Below are 27,259 nucleotides of genomic sequence, written 5' to 3' on the forward strand. Positions count from 1 at the left end.
TCTATTCTCGATATGTTATCGTCATCTGTGCTAAAGTGGAGAAAGTGCACTCTGAGCTCTTTCATGACATCTGCTGTAACAGAAATACCTGGTATAAATAAAACATTAAAATTAGATTTCATTTTTCATGGATTCATTTTTAAAGTAAATTAATAATTTTGGCTTGTATTATCTGTTTCATGTCCCTCCTGCAGTGTGGGGAGCAGTACCTTTATAGTGCAATCATGTAATACAATCATCCTCTCAGTGGGGGGGCTTTCACCCTCTGTTGAATAACATTATTGCTGTACACGTGGTTGCACCGTTAATGTATGTGGGTGTATAAAGAATGCTTTCACAGGATTTTTGTAACAATCATGATAGACCAAATGAGTGACAAATTAACTATCAGTTATATTTGCAGCAGTAACCATCATGTGTCTACAAATAAGAGTATTACTATTGTCAATATTAACACATGTCAATTTAACCAAAACATTATAATCGACATGGGCTTAGATGAATTGTGCTTCATTTACATACAGTTTGCACCATCTGTATCCGTTTAGAATATCAGTATGATCAATAACTTTTTCTACTAATGTCATGAATGGTAATCTGAACAGTAAAATCTGAATAGAAGGTGGTTTGTGCATCACAAGTGTATTGGTGGTTTATTGCTCAGGAATTGCCAAAGAAGCAGATGTTAACTGATGTTAGAGTATGATGCATACTGGAGCTACAAATGTTGTATGACATCAGTCATAATGTCAACACATTCACACAGACACACACACTCAAAATCAATAAAACCAATTTAACATATATGTATATAAATCAATACTATCTTACCTTGTAGCTTTGGCAACATAGAGTGTAACATCTAAAGACAGTAATATGTGCATATATGATCAAATATAGAGCTGAAAAATGTACAGTGTGTGTGTGTCTGTGTAGAAATATGAATATGATGGGGTTTTGTAGTCTATATTTAAGTGAGTCACATTTGTACCCTTTGATATCTTAATGTAAATTAAATGGACCAATGCTTGTGTACTGCTTTGTATTGATGAAATGGCCAAAGACAATTCTGGCTTTCCTCCTATTTTAGGACTTCAACAAGGAAAATTAGCTGCATTTCCTGGACAAAAGCCAGGGAAGTAATTACAACACCCCCTAAGGCCTTGTTGGTACATTTACTCAAAGTACTGTAGAATGATTTTTTTTTTTTTTTGCCTGAGAAATAAAACCCTCTGTGGAAATAAACCTGTGCCTAAAAACAATCATAACTTACGATGGCTTGTGTCTGAATATACAGTTGCATCCTCCAAACACATACGCAGGAAGTATGAATAATTGATCCCTCTTTGTCTGTTACTGTCCCTTTTTCCTTCTTTCCCTCATTCATCATGCTCTAAAATCTGCTCTAGTTACTGACAGCTGTGAGGAGCCAATGTAGTCTGTTCTGTGCTTGTTCTTATATTTCTTATGAAAGGTCATACCATTTTCAAGCTCAAAATACAGCTCATCTTCTTTAGTGAATGCCAAGTTTTCTTCAATCTTTGGAGGGATTTTCTGTCTGTAAAAGTTCCAGTATGACATCATCATGCAGCTTTTCAAGGAGCTGGAGCAGTGACAAAACATGAATCATTCAAGCAATAACAGCTGTGCATGTGTGTGTGCATCTGCATTCTTTTTACAAATGTGAAGATGAGGCAGATATGACTTACACTGAAGGTGATGAAAAGTCTTAAATTTCCAGCTTTACTTTCACACCATTGTGTTTCTCACACTGATGTTCTCCAACTCTCAGCGAGAGGCAGCCTATGAAAACTGATAATCCCACTTCTTAGCAGGTTAGGTGTGCGGTTGGTGCAGAGGGTGTTCAAAAGATCATTAAACACTGATAAAAACACTCATAAAACTCTGTGACCATTTTGTTTTTGTACCCAATGCAGGGACTCCAATTCATTAGATATAAAAATGATTGTGATATACAATGAAAGCAATGCAGCAGACTGTTGAACAGAACAGTAATAACAATAGGACCACTGCCAACAGGATGTCTAATCAAGCCATTTCTCACCTTTATGTGGTATTACATCTAAAATATATATTTTTGCTTTGTGCACATAAAGAATTCTTAACTCTACTTCTTATTTACATGATTTGAAGAATGAATATTCTTGAATGAATATTAAACTATTATGCATGACACTGAATATATTTTCTATTAGCAGCCCCTTTTTTCATTCAGAAGAGCTTACAGATGTTCTGAGACTGGAAACCGAAATGCTAAAAAGAGCCCTCCCCTAATGGCTGTGTACTCGTACAAAGGAACCAGTACTGTGGTGCCACAAATTGACCTCCCTTCAGCTTATCTGGTCTGAAGATAAGACATGCTTGAATACAGTGTATGGAGGTTGCTTTCATATGTAAACTTTAAACCTTGCTCGTCTCATGAAGTGCTATGGTTTGCAAAATTATTTTCAGAAAATCCTCATGAACATTCTATCATAAAATTCAGAATATATTCTTGTATAAATCTGAACAGATGGCATCACTCAGTTCTCTGAGGGTTGTGTTTGGGATGGCAGCCTTAAATTCACAAGCACACAGACAAAATGACAGGCAGATGCTGTTTCATTCTCACATTAAATCCCATTGTAACTTGTGCATCTCTGGGAGATACACAAGCTTATCTAGTCGGCACACTCCCTAACAACCTCGGCTGCTAACAAAGCAAGCCACTGGGTGATGCAGAAAGGGCAACAAATATGCCACCTCTTCCCTGAGTGCATAATAATCCACAGTGTGCTTCACAAACATAACTGCTTTTTTACTGGAGTAGAAACTGTCCCTTCGAGCATTTTATTAGATTGGTGGAGAGGGATGGTAAAGTATATAAAAAGAGATCTGACATTATTATGCTTTAGAATTTCATCCCTAGAAGGGATGAATTTTGTTTATTCACAGCCTATGCAAACATCTCGTCCTTGAGCATGCTGACCCTCTACAGTAAACAGAGATATTCTCGCTGTAACATATAGGAGAAAAATGTATTACATAGGTACATTGCTGTCTAAAGCAATCAATTTGCCAGAGTATTGTCAGCAGCCAAGCAGTAATATCTGCAGTGAAGGAAGGTAATGGTGTGTTGTTGCAGTAAAGATTCCACTAACTCATGATCCATAGACCTAAGAGCATTTGCTGTGAAATGACTTCACACACCTTCAAAAGGACAAAAGATAGCCATTAAAGCATGCCCAAAAATATATCATGTCTGACAGTAGTCTAAATTATTCATTTCATCTCATGTATTAAGTCATGAACAATCTTTAATTCATGACTAAAGATGCTACAGAGACTATCAGCAAAAAATAGTGTATTATGTTGAACTAGTTTGGAATACTTTTTCTTGTTATGTATCAAAGTGGCAGTAAGGCAAGTGCACAATAAAAGTGTCCAAACCAGCAGATCAGTTAGACTATGTCATTTTCAAAAAGACATTCAACTCCAAAATAATTCTCCTATTTTTAGTGTCGCTGATTGAAGGCATGGAGGTAATTGTGAGCATATCCTCACTAAAATCATCATGTAAAGTGGGGTTCTCATTTAAATGTAATCATTCTCACTCTTGTGCTCCGCATTTGAAAGGCAATTTGACACATAACTGAGACCCTTTTAGATATCATATCTGATTGTCACATTGAACAAGATTTTTCCCCCTTTAAAACCTATTTAGATAGAGGGTGAACCGTTTTAACAATACCCCAGACCAACTGATATATTTGTGTTGATATGAGGGTAATGATAACGAACAGAGCAGAGAGATGATTGCTACTTTGATTATATCTCATTGGATGAAAAGATGTGCCTGAACAAGTTGATGCCAATGAAGACAAGGCTCTCAGAGGATTAGGATCTACAGAAGGAAAACTTCACTTGACTACTTTCTCCATTGATAACCTTATCAAAAGGCAAATTCTGGTCCTGATTCACTGATCATAAACTGCCTTAAGGATACAGATAATGAATAAGGGTTGAATTGTAATAAAATCACCTTAAAATGGGCATACACTATGAGCTGGTGCAGTGGTATACCCATGACTGGTCATGACAATGCATTTTGCAAGCCTTTTTCTTAATGCAGTTTAACTTGATCTCAAACTGAAGGACTCTTTTCTCTTCAGAGATTCATTCTCCTTGTAACAATTTTAACATTGTGTGTTTGCAGCAATATTGAAAAGTAAGAGCACTTGAGTGGTCATGTTCCTCTTTTTTCAGGATGAGAGATTACAATTACTATATCTTTAGATATAGGCTTAGATGCTTTTGATTGATTCATTAGCTGGTCTTTTACTCTTCAAAATAAATACTATACATGCACATATTTGTTTAGCACATGCCTTTGGTTAATTTTACCATTAGGAATCTCCTGATTTAAGTTTTTATATAGTATACAGTTCATGGTTGTCAGGGTGAAAGCTAAAACTCTAACTGATAACTGTTTTGGTTGCAAGGCCATTCAGAATGACTCTATCCATGGCAATTCATGTCTCTGGCATTTGAAAATGAAACAGCTCTTGACTGTGGACAGATGTGAATGACCCTTATGTTACAATGGAGGGACTTAAAAACCTATTCTTCTCTTGAGATATTAACATCCAGTGAGAGTTTTCAAAAACTGCAGCCCCAGCCCTTCTTTCCTGTGCTCTGCATTCTCCTCTTTTTGAGTCAGAGGATAAAACATGGGGTTTTTGAAAACCAAGAGAGTGCAAAACTTTATTATTCATCCCCAAAGTACAGTGGGTTGGGTGTAGTGATGGCCTCATTATGTTAAGAGAACGGTATAAGCCAGTCCAGGGACATTTTCTGATTGCAGTCCCTGGAGTGCCTCTCCTCTGGGTGGAAGGGAGGGCCCAGCTGGACACTGTAGTGGAATGTGAATATGTGTTATAAACAGATGGTTTTTTATGTAAGCAAGGCCTATGGACTGCAATTAAGCACACATATATTGCGCACTTGTACATTGTAGTAATACGGACTGTGCTTCTCAGAGGAAGTGTGAAGCTGTGTAGCTTTACGAGCAGAAGGGAGCTTATGATCTTGCACTGCTTTATGCTGCTTGCCTTGATCTAAATATATAATAAAGTAGTTGACAACTTCTCAGAGTCTAAGATAGGTTTATTCCCAGTGTAGCTTTGCTCCAGATGGATCAGGCCAGTGAACCAGATAGTGAGAGGCTGGGATACGCTGTGAGACAACTCTACAGTAACCAGTCACGGTCCCCTATCTGACAAATGAATAATAGCTTGCTAACATGTTGGGTTGGGTTGCTGCCATGCACTCAGAACACAAGCAGATGGGAGACAATGGGCTGCTGTTCCTGCTCCAGATGAAGAAGTGTTGGGACTAAAGACAATGCACACAACTGGCTGTAACAATGTTTACCATTATTGATCATCACTTTTACATGCTGGTTTCACTTTTTGCTTATATGAAGATGTTCAAGCCATAGTTCCCCCACTTTAAAACTTCTACAATTCTTTCATGCTGTAATGTTAAACTGGAGATAGTGTATTGATATTGTTATTGTAACCAATTTCCTAACAGTTTGTTCATGTTCAGCAAGAGTCCATCTGCCACAGCTGCATAGCATCAAAGGTCCTCCTAATTCAGCTGTTTCTTATTGACCTAATATGTTGGCCTAAAGTAGGTGTAATCCAATTTCTTCGGGAGACCGAACTTCACAGAGGTTTTCAGTGATTACCTGCTCATTTCAGACTGTAATTGTCTTCAAGTTCAACCGACTAAGATTGAAAATAACTTGCGGTGTCTCAGCTCTAAGCCTGTCCTGTGAGCTGATGTGTTGATTAACAAGTAATTAATATGGCTTTCATCCAGAGTAAAGAGAATAAGTTGCTCTATATTTAATTGTTTTATCTGGTAGTTATGATAGGAATAGAGGTGGTGAATATGTATAAAAGGTGAAAAATTTCTCATGTCATCATGAATCAAGGAAAATATATTTCTATATGGAGAAGTATAGTTTGCCTCATGGTTACACAAAAATCATTTAAAGCATCTCATTCAATTATGCTTAATGGCAATAATTCGATGTATTCATTGCATATAACCATTCACTGACCAGTCAGTCAGGAACAATGTGAAATCTTCCTTTAATGTCGCCTTTGGTCTTGCTCAGAGGACATACTCATGAAGTAAGTTAAGGTTTCCAGCTAAGATTTTCCTCCTAAAACCAAGTTCTCCAAGCTTCTGAGATCCATTTTTCCGGAGGGGTGAAGTGATAAACTGGCATGGCTCCATTGGTTTAGGAGTGAGCTGAGATTAGGTTTGTTCATGAGTGGAGTTGGAGATAGACAGGTGGATTGCTGTCTGTCATTATGCAGGCAATGAACTGGACTGTTTAAATGAAGAGAAAGTGAAGCCTGCAGGCAAAGCTTGTGATTAAACAAGCAATCTATGTTCCAAACATTACTTCTGGTTATTAGCTCTGGGCAGTGGGGTAGCTGACATGAGTTAACATTTGAGCTCACCCTTAGGGATGGGGTGAGGAGCTTAGATAACTGGAAAGAGCTCAGAGTTTAACTGCCCTGCCTTTCCATAACCCAGTTGAGGTTGTTCGGGCATCTGATTAGGATGCCTCGTGACAGCCTCCCTGAGGACAAAATCTGGGCACATCCAAGTGGGAGAAAACTCTGGGGAAGACCAAGAGCAAGCAGCATGGACTATATACATATGCAATCTGGGCTGGGAAAGCCTTCCTTGGGATTCCCCTGGAAGAGCAGGCGGACATATAGCTATTAGAAGGATACCTGGTCTACTTTACATAGTCTCCTGCCACTTTGACCTAGCCCTATATGAGTGGCAGAGGAACTGAAGGATGGACGGACATGTTCGTTGCATATGTCTCTATGTCCTCCAGTTTTCCAAAGCATATATCTATCATGCTGAGTAATTTCTGGACTGTGACGGTATGAAGCACAATGCTTCTGCTGGAATGCCAGATGTGAAGAAGGTTGGCCGTGATTGGGCTTGTGGTGGTAGTGAAAGCTGTAGCTGCATTTGTAATTATAAAAACAACAAAGACAGACCAACTGTAGGTTACAAAAACAAATAATATGTTTTTATGCAACAGCCCACAGTCAATAAATTATATTCATCCCATTATATAAAATAACTCTAATGTTTGTAGGCGTAATAACCAAGTCTGTGGGCAGTAGTGCAAAAGAAATATTCAGCTTTTCCCAAACCCAAGTTGCAATTTAAAGTCATCTAAATTGTTCAATGTCTTTGTAAAAAAAAAGAAAAAGAAAAAGCATTAATTGATTTACTGGTTAGTGTAGGTATTGTATCACTTGACATGCAGTAAAACAATTTTTTAAACTGATCATTGTTTCTCTGTTAGAGCTATCTTTTTTTCATGGTTAGATTTTTATTTGACCAGATTCTTTATTTAAAATTACTTTGAGCTGATAATTGCATCAGGCTTTAAAATTATATTATATAGGCTACAACACAAAATAATACAAAAACAAAATTATAACTCCACATACACAGCACTTTCAACAGCCAAAATTGATATTGATATTCGAAAGGAACTTTATTCTGTCCTCCTCACACATGTCCATCTTCATCTGCTGCTATCGCTATAGCAAAACACTGCAACAAATACTCTTTTAAATTTATATGGTATCTTTCTAAATGTATTGTGGTATTATTAAAACAATTATGCTACTAGTCGTGTTACACTGTTACCGCTATCACTACAGCTGGAATCGGCATGCGTCCCAGAATATACCAAAGCTCAGGAATCCTCCCTACAATGTGTTCACTGGCAGGGCGCATCACGCATGCGTCAACGACGGAGACCCTCCTGATTTGACAAGCCTGGAATCTACCACACAGCCCACTATATTGCAAGGCTTCCCGTTACTAGCGCACCATCATCTGCACCTGCCCACTCAGTTGTTGTGGTCGGAGCGCTGGGAGGGGTCAGTATTTTGCAGGGAGCCATAGGAGGAGGAGGCATTTCCGAGACACCGACAGAAGCGTGTAGCCTCAGATTCAGCACCACAGGATTGAGGAAAGCGTCCGGATTGAGTCGATTTTCAGTGTTCACCGTGGGTTAACTGAACAGGAGGACATCCTTCTTTTTTTGGGGAATACTCAGTGAAAGCAGCCGGTGTACACAGTTTGCGGACCTGCAAGAGGTGACATCTCCAACAGTTAAAGGTGCGTAGCGTTAGTTGAACGCTGTGGTTTGTCAACTGTTTTTTTTATTATTTTTTTTATGTTTCTTTTTTGCTAGCAGCCTGGTAGCATTACACTTGCTGCACTGACTGACCCGCTGTACTGCTAACATTAGCTTAGGCGAGGTCCGCCTTTTCATTCATCATTGTGTGCTTTAAGCTAGTTGGCGCACCGAAATAATACTTTACACAGCTCATGATAAACCACAGCATGCTTCCATGGCGTCTATTTTCTGAGCGGGGCTATTCTCGTTAGCTTGGAAAATCTGTCTCGCCGACTCAGCTAACGTTTATCTAAACCGCACTCCGAGCTCCGCTATCCAGTGAGCCCAGTGCTGAAAGCCTGCTCCGACCGACTTATGTGAGCCCGTCGAGGCAGAGACGAGCTAGGCGTGCTAGGCTAGTGGAGTGGCTAAGCTAACTGACACCAGCCACTTCTATGCTAGTGAGAATAACGGTTTCCACATCTGCATTAACGGCTGTTTAACCGTCCGGGCGTTCGGTGGAAATCCTTCAGTTTCTTCACCCACACGTAAAAAAAAAAAAAAAGACCGTTTAGCCTCCCTCCCTCCTCCCCTCCTCCCCTTTCCCGTGTGTTTGCAGCGCTCTTAAATTTCCTTTTGTCTGATACATTTGCCCTCTTTGTTTAATGCTTATTCTTAACGCACGGTTCAATAAAGTCATCAAGTCCTACTAATCTTATGCAGCTGATTTTTGAATTATTTATTAACGCCTTCGTGCTTGACTCAAGGATTTCAAGTAGCGAAGTACACACAGCCTCGCCTCACCCCTGCAAGCGTAACGGTACTTTATAGTCAAGTCTCTATTAGCTCTATTAACAGTGACAATTAGTTTAAGTAACCCGTCGAACACAGCTGATTCAAGCGTTACAGTTTTCTGCATAAATCATCCCCTACTTTATCACTTCCGTAATGGTAGTTCATCAATAACCTGTGTCCAGATAGTGATACATCTCTTCAGTCCGTCTCGCACTGTTGACGTAAATGGGTAGTGATTAAAATACCCTCCCCTCCTGTTCAATGTCATTTCTATTACAACATTTTAATTATCCAGAGTTTGCATGTGTTCGCTATGTTTGCAGACTTGCACCATTCAGACTAAGTGCATGCTACAGTGCAGCGCAGCAGGAGTCAGAGCACAGCTTTTGTGACCCAGTGTAGTTTGCACACATTCTCTTCCTGTAACTGGATATATGGAATACCAGAGGCCTCTAGGGGTCACATAGTGGCTGTATTTAGAATCTAAACTTTTGATTGGCAAGGAGGCATGCTCAGGCTCACTGTCAGGGCTGTGTGGGTATACTCCCCCATGTGTTTACCATGTTATTTGATTAGACTGCCTGCAAAGGATGAAGCTCAACTAATCTCAAACGATTTCTTAGTGGTGTAGTGCGCTGTGTATTTTGGCTTCTGAGTTTTAGGTGAGTGTTTAAGAGAAAAGCATTCAGAAATAGATATATTATGGGTGGAATAGTATTTGTCTACGTTTGTTATATCACTTGATGACTACCAAAAACGTTAGTGAAGGGCAGCTAATGTATTTCAGATTCAATTAATTATGAATTATTTTGTTATAATTATTTATCTAGATTATTTATTCTATATGTTGTCACAAAATGTGCAACTACTGCCCTTCACAATTTCCCAGAGTCCAAGAAGACATTTCTTGTTTGACAGACTAATAGTCCAAACTTAAAAAACAAATGGAAAAAGCAGGAAATCCTCACATTTGATAAAGTGGGACCAGCTATTGTTTGCCATTTTTTCTTGTAAAATGACTTAAATAATTAGAACTATTTTAATTTGTCCCTCAATTAGTTACTCACAAAGCATTTTATCATTTGTGGCAGAATCACAGCATAATGAGTAACAATGTTTGTTTAATTTTGCTGAACAAGAAGTATTTAAACCAGTAAAGATGGTTTTTAGTAAATATTGACCAGAGCAATGATTCCAGGCTGCCAAGCATGGACAGACTCGTCTCTGCCCTTTGGGAAATAACTGCATATGTGTATCACTGTCCCACCATCTGCTTAAGACCATCTTTTATGAGAGGCTTATTTCTTTAACCTTTATGATAATTACAGTGGCACCCGTCCTAGTTCTGATTCTGAAACACAGTTATTGTCAGCTACTATGTAATGTAGATAATCTCTTATTCCTCATTCTTCATTTAACCAGATTACAAGGTTTGTAATTTCCTCATTCCTCATAATATTGAATTACAAGGTTTGACAGCCACCTGCATATAATCATCTGAATGTTTTGGCTCAGTTACTGTATCCCATTTGCAGTATAAAGCCTCTTTCGGTTACTAGGGATAAGTAAAAGCCACAATTTATGGGTGAGACTATGCAATCAATGGCAGTCAGGAGGGCATTGTGTTCCCGGTCTCCTGGGAGAGGAAGCGATATTGGCTGAACACCATGGAACCCACTGTTGTTGTAGTGAAGCAGAGCTTTTAAGGGTAGCCATGGTACCCCCGCTAACTGGAACAGGATTGCCTCCTCTCTTAGGCTTTCTCTCACTCCAGCTCTTGCACAAATGTTTGATACTGTTTAAGAGATGAGAGATGAGGCAATAGAAACAACACAGAACAATCAATAGTTGTAGCTCTCTTGTCTACCACATCAATTTTAACTCTCCTAACCCTAGGGTTTGTATTACCCTATGCTGCAATGTGGAGCTGCATTGAACTGACAGCAAACATTGAACACCAGGTTTTTGGCTTAGTGTGTGTTTCCTCATTGTGTGCTTTTGGAGACACTCACTTAGCCTACTCAACAGCACGTGACTTGGACATATGTAAGACTGGCTTCATGGGTCTGCTGTTTCCTCAACTGTTTGTATGACATTACCCTACCCTGGACTGTAAAAAAAAGAAAAAAAGCACTTTATTGTTTCAGGGGGGACAGTAAAGTGGATGATCAAGCAATGCTTGAAAGTATAGTGTCAGCAGCAGCTTGGTGCAGGAGGAAACAACAAGGTTATACTCTTTAAGTTCCTCTTCATGTCTGTTAGGCTGCCTAAGACCACACCCACAATGCCCAGCACAAGAGCTATTGTGGTGAAAGTTTATATTGTTACAGCCTAGCTTCATTCTGTATAAGACTATCATCAAAGAAAATCAATCCATCTACCCATCCTTCCATTACTCTGAAATCTGTTTGTGGGTGTGGTTGAATAACATAACAAAGAAACTGCTCACAAAGCATTGCAAGTCATCAGAAGTCAGGCTGATATTTTGTCTGTTTCTTGTGGAGCTAACAGCATTTAAATAAATGAAAAGTGCAAAAGTATTTGCACCCTTGTGTCATCACAACTTTACATGCCTGGGAAATGTTTAATCAAATTTTAATATCCTATGCAGCTCGGATCTTATATTCAGGTTGGAGCTACATTTTTAACAGTGTTTGAGAATTGTAGGAATCCAGCAGTTTTAACCAACAAAAGCTGCTAACAGTTCCGCACAGATTTTAATGTGAAGAGGGAATTCAAAGTGTGGAATATGAGTTGGAACTGATGATGTGGTGTCTGAGTGAAACTCTTGGTGGCGACTGGCGAGTAGCACTGGGTTTCCGATAGCGCTTCTGTTGTGTCGAGTCTCTTCAGCCTGGCTGCTGCAATACTTTCCTCTTAAATACTGAACATGATGTGATGGTGTGATGTCACGGTTGTGGCGGTCACTTGCCATCCCTCTGTGGTTGGCTTGTCAGTAGCACGGTACCTCATTCTTCATTGCTGTTATCATGACACCCCTATTAGCCACTTATTTATTAACCCAAGAGGGCAAGCAAGTGTCACATTTGTTGTAAATTACAGATATACAATAATAAATAAATAAATATATAAATGACCCTTTAATGATAGATAAGCTGGTCTGTTTGGTACTGAGTGAAAGCATATTGTTGTCATCAAATTGTTTTTAAAAAAAAACAACTCCCAACTCCTCATTCTTAGGCCCTTTTGAGGCCCTTTTGTAAGCGGTATCAGATAGTGGTTAATAAGATCCAAAGGGCTATGGTATGATAAGGTTAGGCAACTCAAACTGCTTGGTTAAGGCTCGGGCTAACCGTAGGTCAAGCTACTACTAGTATTGTACTATCAGATTGTACTCTTAACATGCTAGGGGAATCAGAATCACTTTTTTTTATTGGTCAGGTATGTGCACACATACGAGGAATTTGATTCCAGCTCTACGCTGCTCTCAATGTGCATACACAGAAAAAGCATAAATAAACAAGCTAAACAAAATAGACATAAAGTACTATGTACACTTATATAAATATGTATATATATATATATATATATATATATGTACATATAATATATAAACAAACAACAACAACATTTATAGACAATAGACAAGTGCATGTATATATAATAGTGAGTTCAAAGGAGGCTGGAACTATGGTATTTATGTTTTAAAAAAGAAACTGAATTTCAACAATGAAAAAAACTATATAGTAAATGGTTTATAGGTTTAGTGGATGTTAGAGCCCCAGGGTTATTTTATTGTACAAGGATGTACGTATGTTTATTTGTATTCATGTTTTCATGTTAAGGGATGTTGAATCCTGGATACATGCGATAGATTATTTGAAAAGGGGTTTCTAGCTGATGAGTTGTTGTTGGAAATCTTAGCTAAGCATGAGAACCAAGCAGGTGTGTTTACAAAATTAAAGTTGTTATTTGATAACAACTTTAATTAAGGGGTTAAATTACCTGTGATAAGGTTTTAGTCGTATCAGTGGAAGCACTCGTGGAGAGAGAGAGAGAGAGAGAGAGAGAGAGAGAGGAGGTTGTATCGCCTAAGAAGCGAGAGAGTAAAACTTGTCAGTTAGCAGACAGCACCTTTTCTCATTGAGATGTAACTGGAGTGTGATGTCAAGCTGCTGCCAGGATTTTTCACTACAGTTTTTAATGATTCTCCCTCAGTCTCCCATAGATGTCCCCGTCTCTGGGGTAAAAGTAATTGATTTTGAAGACTGAATTGTTAATAATATTTTTCTTTTGTTGGTCGGTGGCCCTATCGGTTCGTGAGTGTCTGAAGTGACAACAAAGCCTCTTTCACAAGTACAGGCAGAACCACCTCGGTAATTCTCAGAATTTATCCGGCTGATGTGGATCATTTCATCACCTTTTTTTATAGCTGCCTACATCTCACTCTAAGAATTCATGTTATTCATGCGGACTAGGATGGCTTGAGCTGTGAGCATCAAAGACATTCTTTTTGAAGCTGGAGCTGCATGTCCAAGTCACTTTGTATCTGGTAGTCATGGTAAGACACGGATTGACCTCGGGGCATGTTAGTGGTCTAGTATAACTTGACTTTGTCATTGGAAACTGTCATAACGATGGCTATAGGCTACACCAGTATGCCATTAATGTTAGAGTAATTAAGTAGTGTTTTTAAGCTATACAAAATATTCTGTTTTCAGTGAAACAGATGTGCTTGTTTCTGCAGTATAGTTTGGGAAACACATATCAGATTATATCTTGGGATATGTGGAAAATACTGTACACATGTAAAGCAGCTGATCTTGCTCCTTCTTGGATATTGCAACTTACATTTAAAATCAAAAATATTACAATAGAGTGACTGCGATTTGACTAGTTTCAGTCAAGACCGTAGCTTAGGGGAGGAGATGAGTCTAACCTTCCATAGAAGCAGGCATCTGGTGGATTTTGTAGCTGTAGCATGTAGGCGTCAATGAATGGGCAGTGACAATGCAGTTTGGTGAACTGTGCATAATTTGTGTGCAAACATTCATTGTCATTCACACCAGCATAATCGTTTCCCTAGCCATGAGAGGTCATGTTAACACACTTCTGGCACTCGAAAGTTCTCTCTCTGCTTCTGCTCTGTCTCTGTCCTCCATTGTGCCACCTTTTTGTTTTGATTCTATCAAAAACAAATCTGTGCATATAGCTTTGCTTAGGGGCTATTCAAGTGTCTCATCTCGTCTCACAGTTGTTCCATCTCTCTGAGGCCTCACTTGTCTCTCTCATGCTCACTCTCTATCCACCCCCACCATAGGCTACATCTGGGACCAGTAGGGGCCCCAAGTACCGGCCCAGCTCCTCCCCCACAGTGTGTGTGCTCGGTCGTGGTGCATTAACTTTTCTATTGTTAGGTGACTGCTTTTCTTCACTTACAGAAAATCTATATGCCGACCAGGAGCGATTCTAGGATTAGCCAAAAGCTTGGAGAGGGAGGCTGGGGACATATTGTTTCAGGGCAATTTTTAAAAATTTTATTTCAAAAGTTAAATAAGTACTTTTCATGCAATTTGAAATGAACCTCTTAAGTCAAGAGAAGATAGATCTTTTCCATAAATAAACCAAAAACTGGGGTGTTAAAGGCTTAGAAAGTACCAGCTGCTTGCTGATTTTCACAGAAATGCCTGACAGTGCAACGAGCGTATACATTTTTCAGTGCCTTTCCCACTTTCACAGAAATTATCTTTATATGTTTATGTGGTTTGCTTCCTGTACTCCTTTCCGTCTTCATCTCCTACAGTCATTCCCAGTTACCCTTTATTAACACGCTATTTTATCTTGTTAAAAAAGCAACCAAGAGACCTTTGCTGTTAATTTCTCAACAAAAGATTAAATTCCACCCATACTATACATTATTCAGTTTTACTAAAAGTAGCCTAAAGATAATGATAGAGATAATGTAGATGGACATGAAATAATGTTTTTTAATTTTGACATGATTTTAAAAAGTATAGTCCATAGTCTTTTAACCGATTAAGAGTTAGCGACATATTTGCAGCTTCAGTTGACTTAGATGCTATGGTACATGCCAATATATGAGTTGCGCTTTCTGTTAGTCATCTTACAGCACCACATAGCTGCCTCAATGTCATTCTAGGCCTGTCGCGGTGAAGGGATTTCGCGATTTGCGGTGATTTAGGGTGATTCAACTGCGTGGTATGCGGTATTGTCGCCATTTTTGTCCTTTTTGCTACTTTGCTTTCTTTGTAAGGAGATAATGTTTAATCTCAGTACCTGCTTGTACTAATCACCTGTTCTCTCCCTCCTCCACTCCTGCCTCCTGTTAAATGGCAACTCTCCCTCCTCCACTCCACTCCCTCCTCCTGCCTCCTGGGTCTTTAACCCTGCTAAATGGCAACTAAAAAAAGTCACCAGTTAGTTAACATATTTGGCTGAAAGTCGCTGAGTTACTCGATAAACCGAAACCCTGGCAAGACACGAATGCCACAGCTGTGGCGAATTGGGACAGTCAGCATTTTCTACTAACAGGCTGCTGGTGTTTCCAGTCGGGAGTTTTTCCAGAGCAAGGCTACATGACTTCCTCCTGTGTGGTATTGTATTCCTGGTCTGTGAATTGAGGGATCCTGAGTTAGAACTGTGTTTCAGACAGCACGTCTGCTGAGTCGAGTCTCTTCAACCTCGCCGCTCTGGGACGCTTTCCTCTGACTTGACGTTATGTGCGGTTGTGGCAGTGGCTTGTCATCCCCTAAGGTTGGCTTCTCATAACGGTGTATTTCATTAATGCGGTTGTTGTGACAGCCCTGTGTCATTAATGTGCGGGGCCATTTCTGTGGAAATGTGGCCATTCTTTTGGCTCTGGTACATGTGGATTCCATCTACAAAGGTGTGGTTCACTCAGTTGTCATTTTTTTTTTTTTACCTGAGAAACAGCTGTCAATGAGCACTACACTTGTTTGAATTGCTGAAAGAAATCATAGATGTGGTCAGTGATGGCAGTAGCTCTAGAATTATTTTTTACAAAATCAGCTAATTGGACTATATGTCTCTGTCTTTATGTTTTTAATAAAACATTTATGTAAGAAGGTTAATAGGTTTGTTTTGTCTTCGGCGGAAATTGCCAATATTGGTGTGTGTGTCTCATGGTGTGACAAGCCCACTCTAAAACATATGTGACCTGATGTGAAGTTTGTTTACTGGTACCTTTTTTTTTTATAACTGTCCCCCATCTTCTATCTCCTGAAGCCAACACACACAGCCCATATAATTTCCACTACTACAAGATATTCAGGGAATGAGCAAAGGAAAAAAACAACCCTAGCGGTCATGCCAGTCATGCTGACATGTTGAACATTCACGAAAGACATTTAAAGAATGCAGTATTTCATTTGCTTCTCCCTCTTACAGCTGCTGCCTCACTAGGTAAATATAGCTTGTGTCGTAGCATCTCCACACTTTGTCTTTTTTTGGTGTTTTGTAATTTCTTTGAAAAAAAGAGCAATTACTGGACACTGTTTTTGCCAAACATCATAAATTCAGGATGACATTTTGAATCTAACTAAAATCATTTGAACTTTTAAGTCAATTTTAACCCCCCCCACCCCAAAAGGCACAACAGTGGTTAATAATTTTACATGTCCAAGGCTTAAATTACTTCATGTTTTTGGTTTGAGATACAGTCTGCTAAAAGACAGCAGATGGCTATGTTCCTGCTGTATAATAAATTCAAGACCAAATACAACCACAAGTGCTCATAAAAGGGGTTTAATTTAAGTCAATTTGTCATAAATTTAAAAAACACAAATTCTTATTGGAGGACTTTATATTCTGTAATCGTGTAAATGGGAACAGTCACATTTATAATATTCATAAATTTAAGTATTTTCATTTCATCTTACAATCACATTGATGTATTTAAAGTACTTTGCCAGCATATAAAGGAGATTAAGTTAAGTTTAGAGTAGAACCTTTTGGGGATTCAAAATGGCTTAATTTGTTTAGAAGTGCAATATTGCTTACATGTACATTCTTTATACCACTCTGACACACAAACCCAATGTCTGATGTGGGATTATAAACCTGTATTTAAATGGTTTTTGACCCATTTATACTAGACCAGTGTCATGGGTTAATCCCACAACAGTACCTACTAATACACTATAATATAGTTTCTTACACATTCGGACATTATGGAGCATTAATGCAACAATCTGCACTCTAAAAACATATCCAGTTATCAGTGAGATTTATCAGAGCAGAATTAGGGTTAAGAGGGTTATAAGTAACTACCAATATCTACTAAAAGGTTATAGCAATGATCTTTGTAGTGTAACAAATGATGATACAATACAAGGTATTAAAGAAACATGTGTTCCTTTCAAATCAAAGCTGAGCTTTGTCCTCTGGGTTGACAGCAGGGCTGCAAAGCTAAGTCAGATGACACTCATTGTCCCATTCAGACTGATGGCAAGTTATCATCCTGTCACAACAGTTGTGTGAGAAGAGCTCTTTGACTTAACAGATTGCAAAAAAAGGGTTGCAGCTGCCAGAGGTTAGAATGGAAAGTTTCTAAATTCAGGTTGTATCAATAGTGTTTAACAAACAGGTGTTACATTGGTGTTTAAATTGGATTATTTTGGATAATGAAAACAGATATCTTGCCTGTCAGGAGAATAGCAGATTGATTATGAATAAAACTCAATTAGACGGTATTGTTTTAAAGGTATGGATGGACATCACAGGTATCATTTTATGCAATGTGTTTTGTTCAATGAAAATGTAAATTTCACATGAACAAAATGTATGTTAACACTTTGTTTATCACCAAAATGAACTGTGTGTTTGAAAAGCTTATATTTGAATTATTTTGAATCCTATATTGTTCTTATACATCTACTTGCTAGCAGTCTTCTTCATTGCCTTTTTTGTTGCCACTTATTGTTGATCAGTAGAACCCACTGACGATAGGGCTCTAAAATAGTATCACGATATTTTCAGTATTAAGTATTTCTGTCTGCAATAATGATACTGACAATATGACAATATAAAAAACATTTTGGGTTTAGGGCTCACAGTAGCTGCTGAGCTCTCCTCGTGGGATTTTTTGGCTCTCTTCCTACTCAACCAGGTGCCTCTGCTCGAGGTAGTGCATATTTTCTTTTCATGCCCTCTATGTTGTCACAGTCTTTTTACACTTCTTACACATTATAGTGATTTGTTGTACATCTGATCTTTTGTAACCAAACCACTTTCACACTACTGAAGTCGCTGTTCTTTTTTGATACCAACTCTTCCACCGTGGAACTGGTAGCAGTGTTACTCTCGCTTACAGCCATCATTACGTCAATAAGTCGTAATATCATATTAAAAATGATACTAACATTATTGTGAATGATATGATATGGCACACACCTAACACAGGGGACCTTTAAGACCCTGCTTCTAATCTCTGTAAAATAAATGAGTGGGAGAGCTTTTGATAAGATTGCTGTAAGGCTGTGAATATCGTCATGCTTAAGTAATTAACACATTTGTTTTCAAACCTGATGTGTTTGGCACAAAAATGTGATTACAGTGAAAAAACAGTCTCCTCCGCTCGGCCCATTTTATGTCGACACAGATGCATTGCTGTATAGTTGCGGTAAAGGAGGGATTTACCTTTAAGAGCCCTCCAAAGGGAAGTTTGAACGATATTTGCTCCAACAGTGCATAGCCATGCACTTTAGCGTTCGTCTTGGGAATTATTTGGGAGGTACCCAAATGTTCACCGTATGCTTTGACAGCAACATCCAGCCAGTACACTTTACCAGGAATAGACTCATCTTCTGCTTTGAGATTCTCCTTTTTTTGGCATTCAGACTTTGTTGTTGTTTGTTGTTGTGTCTTTATTTTCAGCAGCATTATCACACTCCCAACTATAGTCACTTAAACACAGTGTAAAGATACACATTGAATATAATGACTAATACTAGATGCTAATAACAAGACGGATTAGATATATTTCATTACCAGCAATATGAACAGAATTGTTCAATTATTTCAGCAGGTTCAAAAGATAGACTGGTAGCGGGTGACGTTCTGAGCAAGGTTGGAAATGTGTATTTTAGGTGTTGAGTCCCGTTATTTATTTATTTTCACATTTCCTTATAACTAGGGATGGGCAATATAGCTTTTTCAGATCTTTAAACACCTTACTTTGAATTTACCCGCTTTATTTATGAAGGCACCGAGGTAATCGTTGTAATGTTAATCTTTTGTTATACGGTATTGTTGCTGAGTAACTCACCATTGTCAACTGCCTGTGGACTGTTTCTTGAGATGTAGCAGATGCATGTCATGACTGATGACTTTTTGCGTATTTCAAAGTGGCTAATGTGAATCACAGGCGGTTTATGAGCCAGGTCATATTCGTCATGTGCTTTCATGACAGCTTACATTTAATGCATTTAAGTGAAACTATCTATCGATAACAATTTAGAATCGTCTATTGCTGATACATACATTGCTGTTTTATGGTACAGGCCTACTAATAATAAACATGCTGTCACCATTAATACTCACTGAGGGTGCAGCATGACTAAATGTCTTTATATTTTGGTGATAAATTAATTATCCCTGTAGTCAAAAAAGTGTTGAACTGAGTTGAACTCAAGTCAGAAAAGTTCAACAGAAATGTCAGACATAATGTGGGTAAGACAAGCCAGATGCAGAAATCTACTACTGAGGATAACCTTTGTGCTAGAATCGGCTGTATCTATAGGATGAAGGAGGATAGGACCATGTTTCTAAAAAACTGTGTACATCTGTTCTGACAGACACCAGCTGGCAGGACCAGCAGTGTATTTCCAACGTGTTTGAGGTGTCCTGATATAGGACTTTAATTGATACATTCCAGCCAATCAGAAGCAGGTGTTTTCAAAAGACATGCTTTAATAGAATTTATTGAACTTTGCAGTGTGTGCATAATGTTTTTAAAGAAGGTTTTTTCAATTCCTAAGAGAACATGGCTGCTTTGAGAATTTCACAGGTTGTGCTCCACTTTGATCAGCCTATTTTGGCCGCCCTGAGAACATAGCTCTGGAGTGCAGCGATATGACAGGTTGAGCCTTGACTTCTGCTTTTAGAGACTCCCGAACTGCTCCACGAAAGTGTGTGTGTGTATGTGCTTAACTCTGCTCTGAATCTGGGTCAGTGCAGTGTCGGCATATTAACTTTCCATAATGACAAATGACAGGGATTGTATTCACAAAGTTAGTGTTGTATGGTAAAGGACCTCTGATGCCCATTTTATGCAGTGCAAGCAACTTTTGAACAGTTTTATCTGTGACAAATATGCATGTTTTTGCAAAACTCCGGGGCTAAGAATTTTCTGAGAAAAAGAGTTTTATCTCTTTGAAAAGCCACAGCATATACAATTTTAAAGACATTTTATGTTCATATTGCAGTAAGACAAAGTATCAGCTTAGTCTCTCTCTCTTGTTGTATTAGGATGCAACATTTTGCTGATGTCTGTGTATATGAAGTACATACATCCAGCAGTAAATCCAGCAGTAAATTAAATTCTTTTATTTTCTATCTCACATCTCACTTTCAAGGTGTGCTCAGATTTTTCCATGTTTTTGTAAAGATCTATTCTGTGCTAAAGCAGCTTTCCTTGGCAACAGGGCACAAGGTTTCACAGGCACACATTAAACCTTAAAACTGCTGTCAGTGAACGTTATGAACTAGAATGTATTACAGAAATTTCCATGTTTAGACCTTATAATTGAAACTTAAAACAGTATTCTCTCATGCATTTTTTGTGTTAATGTTGTGTTGTTGCTACATGTAACTAAACATTAGGATTTTTTAGTACTTGGTTTGACCTTGTTTCTCTGCTCCCTGGATGCTTATCATGTATTAACCTCATTTGTTAATACATTCATGGTAGTAAAGTTAATCCATGTGTCAACATGAACTGAATGAACAGAGAGAGGAATCTCGATTCTGATTCTTCCTTTAAGACCACCAAATAAATAAATTAAGACACAGTCACCCAAAGGAGCAAATGGAAATCATACTGTGCGCTGATCTATTCATGATGTAAGTGTTAATGAATCATGAGAGGTTAATATAAATGAGGAAATGGGAAAGTCTAATGCATAAATGACATTTCCCTCTGCTGAGTCACTGTACTTTACATATTTCACATATTGACAGACCGCATGTAATGTGACGTGCAGATATTAAGGTTCTAATCTACATTCAGAAATCTCCATGTTTAATGGAAGCTACTGGGGCTGTCACTGTTCAAAATGTCTCGTTCAAACAAAATCAAACTAATGTGTTATTCACTGGAATTCAGTCGAATACAACACATACAGGCATAACACGTGAGTCTGAAACTAAGTGAAATATGACACATCTGTGTCCAGTGATGTCTATCCGGTGGTGAGAGAGAGAGAGTCTTACCCTTCGTTATAGTCTTTTTATTTTCCTCAATGGTGTCATACACTGCAGGCAGTCATACAAGGTTGCTCCACTTGCTTCTGGTGCCTGAGCTGCCGCTGCGGGTGGCAAGCTGCTTTTTACAAAGTCGGCAAACAGTCTTGTTTGTTGGTAATTTTGCATCTACCGTGTAGAACCCAAAATACTTCAACACACTGCTTCTGCTATTCAAACGGCTTTGCTTTGGTGATGAAAAAACTGTCAAACAAGTGCCAACAATTCTAAATGGGAGGAAATGTGTTGATGAAATGGGTGTTGTCTATACTGATGTAGTCGTCCTGAAATTAAGAAACCGCTACATGGTGGTACTGTTCTAGATGTACACAAAAAAACAATTAATTGTTCATCACAAAAGTGGTGCCAAAGATAACTATCAGACAAATATAACCTCCTTGGCAGAGTTGTGAATGGCTGTATAGTTAAATGCCACTAAGTCTGTGTAAAAATCCATCTATCTATTCGTCCTTTTCTATCTGCTTATCCTTTTTTATGGCTGTAAGGGAGACTGGAGCCTAAGCCAGCATGCAACAGGGGTTAGAGGCAGGGCACAGCCTGGACAGGTCACCAATCTGTCAGGGTTAAAACAGCCACATGCTCATATACAATATGGGGAGTGTAGAATTTACCTCTCCAGCATGTCTTTTTACTGTGGGAGGAAACAAAGGTTTAGGCAGTTTTCACAGTTGTGAACATTAATGAAAGCTTTTTAGGCAACAGCATGTGAGTGTGGGTCTGTAAGGGTAGATTTGGAAAGTCTGCTGACCTTTGAAGCTGTGTGGATGTGACTTCCTTTTAAGACTGTGAGCATGATGAAGTAGCAGATGGAGCAGTGGCAGAGGGCAGGATGCACAATGCTTCTCCATTGGAGTAGCATTTGGTAGGGTGTGTTGAGTTAGTAGATGGAGATTGTAGATTTTATGGATTTTGATGTAATGATGTTGTGATGAAGTGAAAATTCAAATTAAAGTATTTGACAAAATAAATTAAATCTTATTATTGAATGTACATATGTATTCATAATATATTCTGTATTTGCATTTGTGTGCATTACTGGATACACATACACATGTACATTTGTGTGTGGGTTTACTCAAGCAGTACAAATATTTATGAATACATTATTTTGAAGTATGGGGCAGTATACTTAGAAAAAATTCATGTAATACAAAATTGAATACACCATAGTGTGAAATGTTTATCAATTGATTGACATGGTAAACCTTGTCTGAATACCACATCCTCTCTATTATTAGAACATTTGCCGCAAGTAGTATGACTAATTATATTTTTCCAAAAAACAGGCACTCAGTAATCACTTTTACTTTAATATTTGCCTAGTTCACTATAGTCTAGTGCAGCTACAACCGCAAAACCACAGGCACCACATGAGGCAAAGACAGCAGGGGTTTCCTGTTTGTATTAGTAGGGCCAACGGCGTCGAGCAGTACCAGTCAGTGCAGTCTGTTTTCTGTGGTATTGCCAATAGACCTTTGGATGGAGTGACTCTACGAACTGTTTACACCTGGTATTAAAATGCATCTTGGGTGATCAGATCACAAGCACGCAGCTCTAAATACAAGTGTAAACAACCTCCAAGACGCATTGTCATCAGATCACTTAAACCACTTGCTGAGGTGGACTCGGACGCACCACTTTATCTTTTGTAGTGGTGCTAATGCTTCCTGTGCCACTGTTAGGTTCTTTGTAATGCAAATTGTGTAAAAAACACATTGTTTCTATGACTCTAGCAATCATACCTTTTTTCGTCATCTGTGATGTGAAATCAGATTTCCACAAAGACAGAGAAAGTGTGTACTGCTCATATAGTTCAGTTATTGTCCCATAGTGCCCATAGACCTATGTTGTAGCTGAGGTAGCGGCTCAGTGAAGCTAACTCTCCGGTATCTGTGTGTGTCTGTGGGGGTCTGTCAGTGCGTGGGGGGCGCAGCGGTGTCACAGAATCTCTGGGGGAGGTGGGCACAGTTTTTTTTATATAAATGTTTTAACGTCTCCCCAAACGATCGACTCTATCTCAGCATTGGACTTAAAACGTAAAGGGTGATTTAAAACACTAGAGGGCGTGGTGAGCCATTTTTAACCCACAAAATGCAGATTTTCATACATTTGGTAATAATGTCAATTTTAACACCGGTATTATTGGGTGGAGTAACTCTTTAAGCAAAATAGCTTCCAAAAAATGAAAATGGGAAAATAAAAGGTGCATACATGGGATGGTAGAACTGAAATGCTTCGTTTCAAATGTGTTATTTTGTTACTATCTGAATGTCTGATGTGGGGAATAAATGTTCACCAGACTTAGACTTCTTAGATGTCTTAATTTCTTTTTTCAACATGACAGGCAGTACTGAAATGCAGCTTCTGGATCACTGGTTCTTTGCAAAAATGCTCCTCGTGTTCTTAAAAAAAGCCCTGCTGTTTCTTTCCCCGGGAGATTTTAGATTTGTACTCAGCAGTAAGTTCACACAAGGGTGCAACTCATGCCAAAAAGGTAACCTTGGTACTGTACCACTCAACCATAGCCAGAAGGGACTCAAGTTTGTGTAGCTACTGTGTAAAAGCACCCCTTTCTAAGAAGTCATCTGTACTTCATTTCCTACTTTGTCAGAGCTGTAGCATTGGGCTGATGATAGAACCCCGCTGCTTGATTTTTTGCAAGAGGGTGTATCATTTGATTTGGCATTAATCAAAATATCACCAAGGTGTAAATGAATCTGTACCTGACAAGATTTAATCCATGGGTCGTTGAAAGGTTGTTAGTGTTCACTGTAGTCTGAAAAGACATTTTAATTGAACTGTCAGAGGCCTTTACTGTGTCTGTCTGTGCTACTTGTTATTAGTGCAGTTGAATTTGGCTGGTTTTGAAAATGTTCCTGTGAACCACGCCTGTTCTATCATACTGGATTTAATCTTCCTTTATCATAAAAGGGCCTACCAATGTTAGCGTTCATGTAGACCTGCAACAAATAGCTGCAAACTAACTGATTAATCAGTGGTCAGAAAATTAATCAACAACTATATTTATATTCCATTTGCCCTTTTTAGGTTTCAGAAGAATACCTAAATGAGCCTGTCATAACTACTTTTGTTGGAGGATATATTGTCCTAGAAATAATTGCAATTAACAATATTACTGACATTTTAAGACCATTTTATGGCAGTGATGTCAGGATAATAATGCAGGTACATCCTTTCAAATAGCAATGAACTATTAATTCTTTTTTTTAGACATAGGAACTGGAATGTGAAAATGTTTTTTTGTCCATTTAAGTATTTTTATGTTGCCTTAGGCTCTGTGTAAAAAAGCTCTGGCGTTTTGCCCAGATAATGGCAGGGAAAACCCTGTTGTTTATTCTAGCATTATGTTGGCTAACATGTGGGTGACATTCTTATTTATAAAGTGTATGATACACAGACCCAGGTTTTAATGTGTATCTTGTCTGGCTTTCTTTAGTCTTCCATGGTGATAGCTGAATATCTTTGGGTTTTGGACTGTTGGGTGAAAAAAACACAAAACAAAAAGATGTTACCGTGGGATTTAGGAAGGTACACTGGGAATAGATTAATTAAAAATGAAAATAACTTTAGTTTCAACTCTACATTTGTGACAGCAAAATTTTAATTTCAGTCCAAATTAATTCATGTGAATGGAACTGCTATAAACAGTGGACTTGCTAAGATCGGAGAAGTAAATTCTGACAGTTCTGACTGCAATGAATAATTACAATGTATTAAGTAAAACTATAAATAAATCATGCGTGACATTAGAGGCCGGAATTAAGAAAAATCAGACACCCCGCTCCCATAAACAAACACACACAACATGCAAACACAAACACACATTTAAAACACGCACACAACACACACACACACACACACACACACACACACACACACACACACACACACAGCTTGGTTAACACCTGGTCGACTGAGGTAATTACTTTACATCCGTTAGCAGTTGTCTCTCTGCCATGTCATCAGCATTATTTCAGAGGAGAGCTGACACAAGCAGAACCTGAGGTAATAATGTTGTTTAATGGGCAATAAAAAACAAACAGTATCAAGAAGACCCTACATTAGGTGACAAATGAGCTGACTTGTAGGAAATGGCAGCATGTGATGAGCTCGGTACAGATGACATTGTTACCACTCCCACATCGTTGCCTCCCTTGCATTCTGATAACAAAACGTGTCATTCAATCAGCAGTGACAGGAGGCTAAATGTTTGTCCTGGTGCTCTCAGCCTCTGTGCGCACACCCCTCATCCTTTCACATCCCTCTCCTCTTTCTCTCGCCAGCATTTGCAGTTCAGATGCTGTAATGGATATCTGGCTAAAATTAGATGGAAGGATGCGTTTTGAGGTTTTGAGGAAACAATCCTAGTCAGTGGAAGCAATCACAGCAACAAGAATTGCGTAAATCTGTGGTTGAAAAGTTTGTCAGTCTCTCATCCTTGTCAACTCTAGCAGTGACTTTCATACTCTATCACACTTGTTCAAAATTCAACACCAGTACTAGGGTAGAGGGGGCAGAACAGCGATGCAGCTTTGGCCAGGTAGCTAATACGCAAGAGAACTGCGTGTTTCTCTAATGCTACGTAGAAGGCTGTTGGTTCGTCAGCACTTCAGTTTATGTCAGTTGTCTAACACATGTTACTGGACAAATTGAAGGTAAACAGACGGTTTGTTGTAGAGCTCACTAACAGCCTCCATTAAACCTAACTACATACCTTTTGATTGCTGGGGAAAACTGAAGCACCTGAAGCGAACCCACTTAAATAAGAGAGCTGTATGGACACTCCATAAGCCTGCAGTGCTAACCATTGAGCATCTGGGCTGTCCATCTGTGTGGTTATCCGATTAGAAAGTGTTTCCAAGCAAGAATTCACATGAGCAACAATATTGTGGCCTTGTTTTTCCTTCATGTGTATATTTTAGTTTCTCTTGTCTTATGATGGTTATCCTTCACTGCAGGAGGTTTAATATCATACTGCCTTAGCTTCATCACCATGCCGACTCTCCTAATCCTTTGTTAAATTATGTATGTAATTATGCATTATGGGTATGTACCAAGTCAGTACCTTTTAAATCACTTTCATTTTCATTTTCTTTCAAATGTGGGGCACCTTTTAGTCAGCTACATGACATAACAGGCTTTGCAAGTATTGAGGAAGAAAAGGTAATGAGAAATACGAGTATTCATATTGGACTCACAAATTATGGAGTTTTACTTTTTAAACTGCTCTGACACTTGGGCATTTTACTCCTCGGGTAGGCAGAAATGATTAATGAACAGAGACAACTGAAGCATTATTTACACCAACACACAAAACAAGAAACCTAATTAACAACAAAGAAACAATTTGGCAAGCATTTCTTACCAAACTCAGCAGGCACAGTATCTGCGGGCTAGTGATGAATTGACCAGCGAGAATGCTGCTTTCCAGCACTGAATCATTGAACAACAGCACTTGGTAAAACTAGCAGTATCTCCACCTGTGAAATGTTACTTGTTAGATTATTAATTATTAGAAATACCTCTCAATATAACTCAGTGATTAACTGTGTCACAGTAACTCAGTATAAAATGAGCCTACACTGCAGTGACTGCGTTAAGGTTGTAATGATGAACACTGATGGTGTGTAGTTAGCGCAGTAATATACGGAAGCCATGAGTGCATCCAGCCAGAAAGAGCTGTTGTTGGACTGGAGGCTTCATTTACTGGAATGAGTGTGC

The 27,259-nt window shown here is 38.7% G+C and overlaps 1 protein-coding gene across 2 annotated transcripts in view; it reads left to right on the forward strand.

The window, feature by feature from the left end:
• Positions 1 to 7,906: 7,906 nt before the first annotated feature.
• ctnna2 (catenin (cadherin-associated protein), alpha 2) overlaps positions 7,907 to 27,259 on the forward strand; it is a 307,283-nt gene continuing 287,930 nt past the window's right edge. The window contains exon 1 of one of the 2 annotated variants that reach the window (XM_051384990.1): positions 7,907 to 8,238. The gene's annotated coding sequence lies outside the window, so the exon portion shown is untranslated. Of the gene's footprint in view, positions 8,239 to 9,628; positions 9,697 to 27,259 lie in introns of those variants that run through there. The other variant, XM_051384991.1, reaches the window with a different exon arrangement.

Source organism: Dicentrarchus labrax, unplaced genomic scaffold (genome assembly GCF_905237075.1).
Source record: "Dicentrarchus labrax unplaced genomic scaffold, dlabrax2021, whole genome shotgun sequence".
Lineage (NCBI taxonomy): Eukaryota > Metazoa > Chordata > Actinopteri > Moronidae > Dicentrarchus > Dicentrarchus labrax.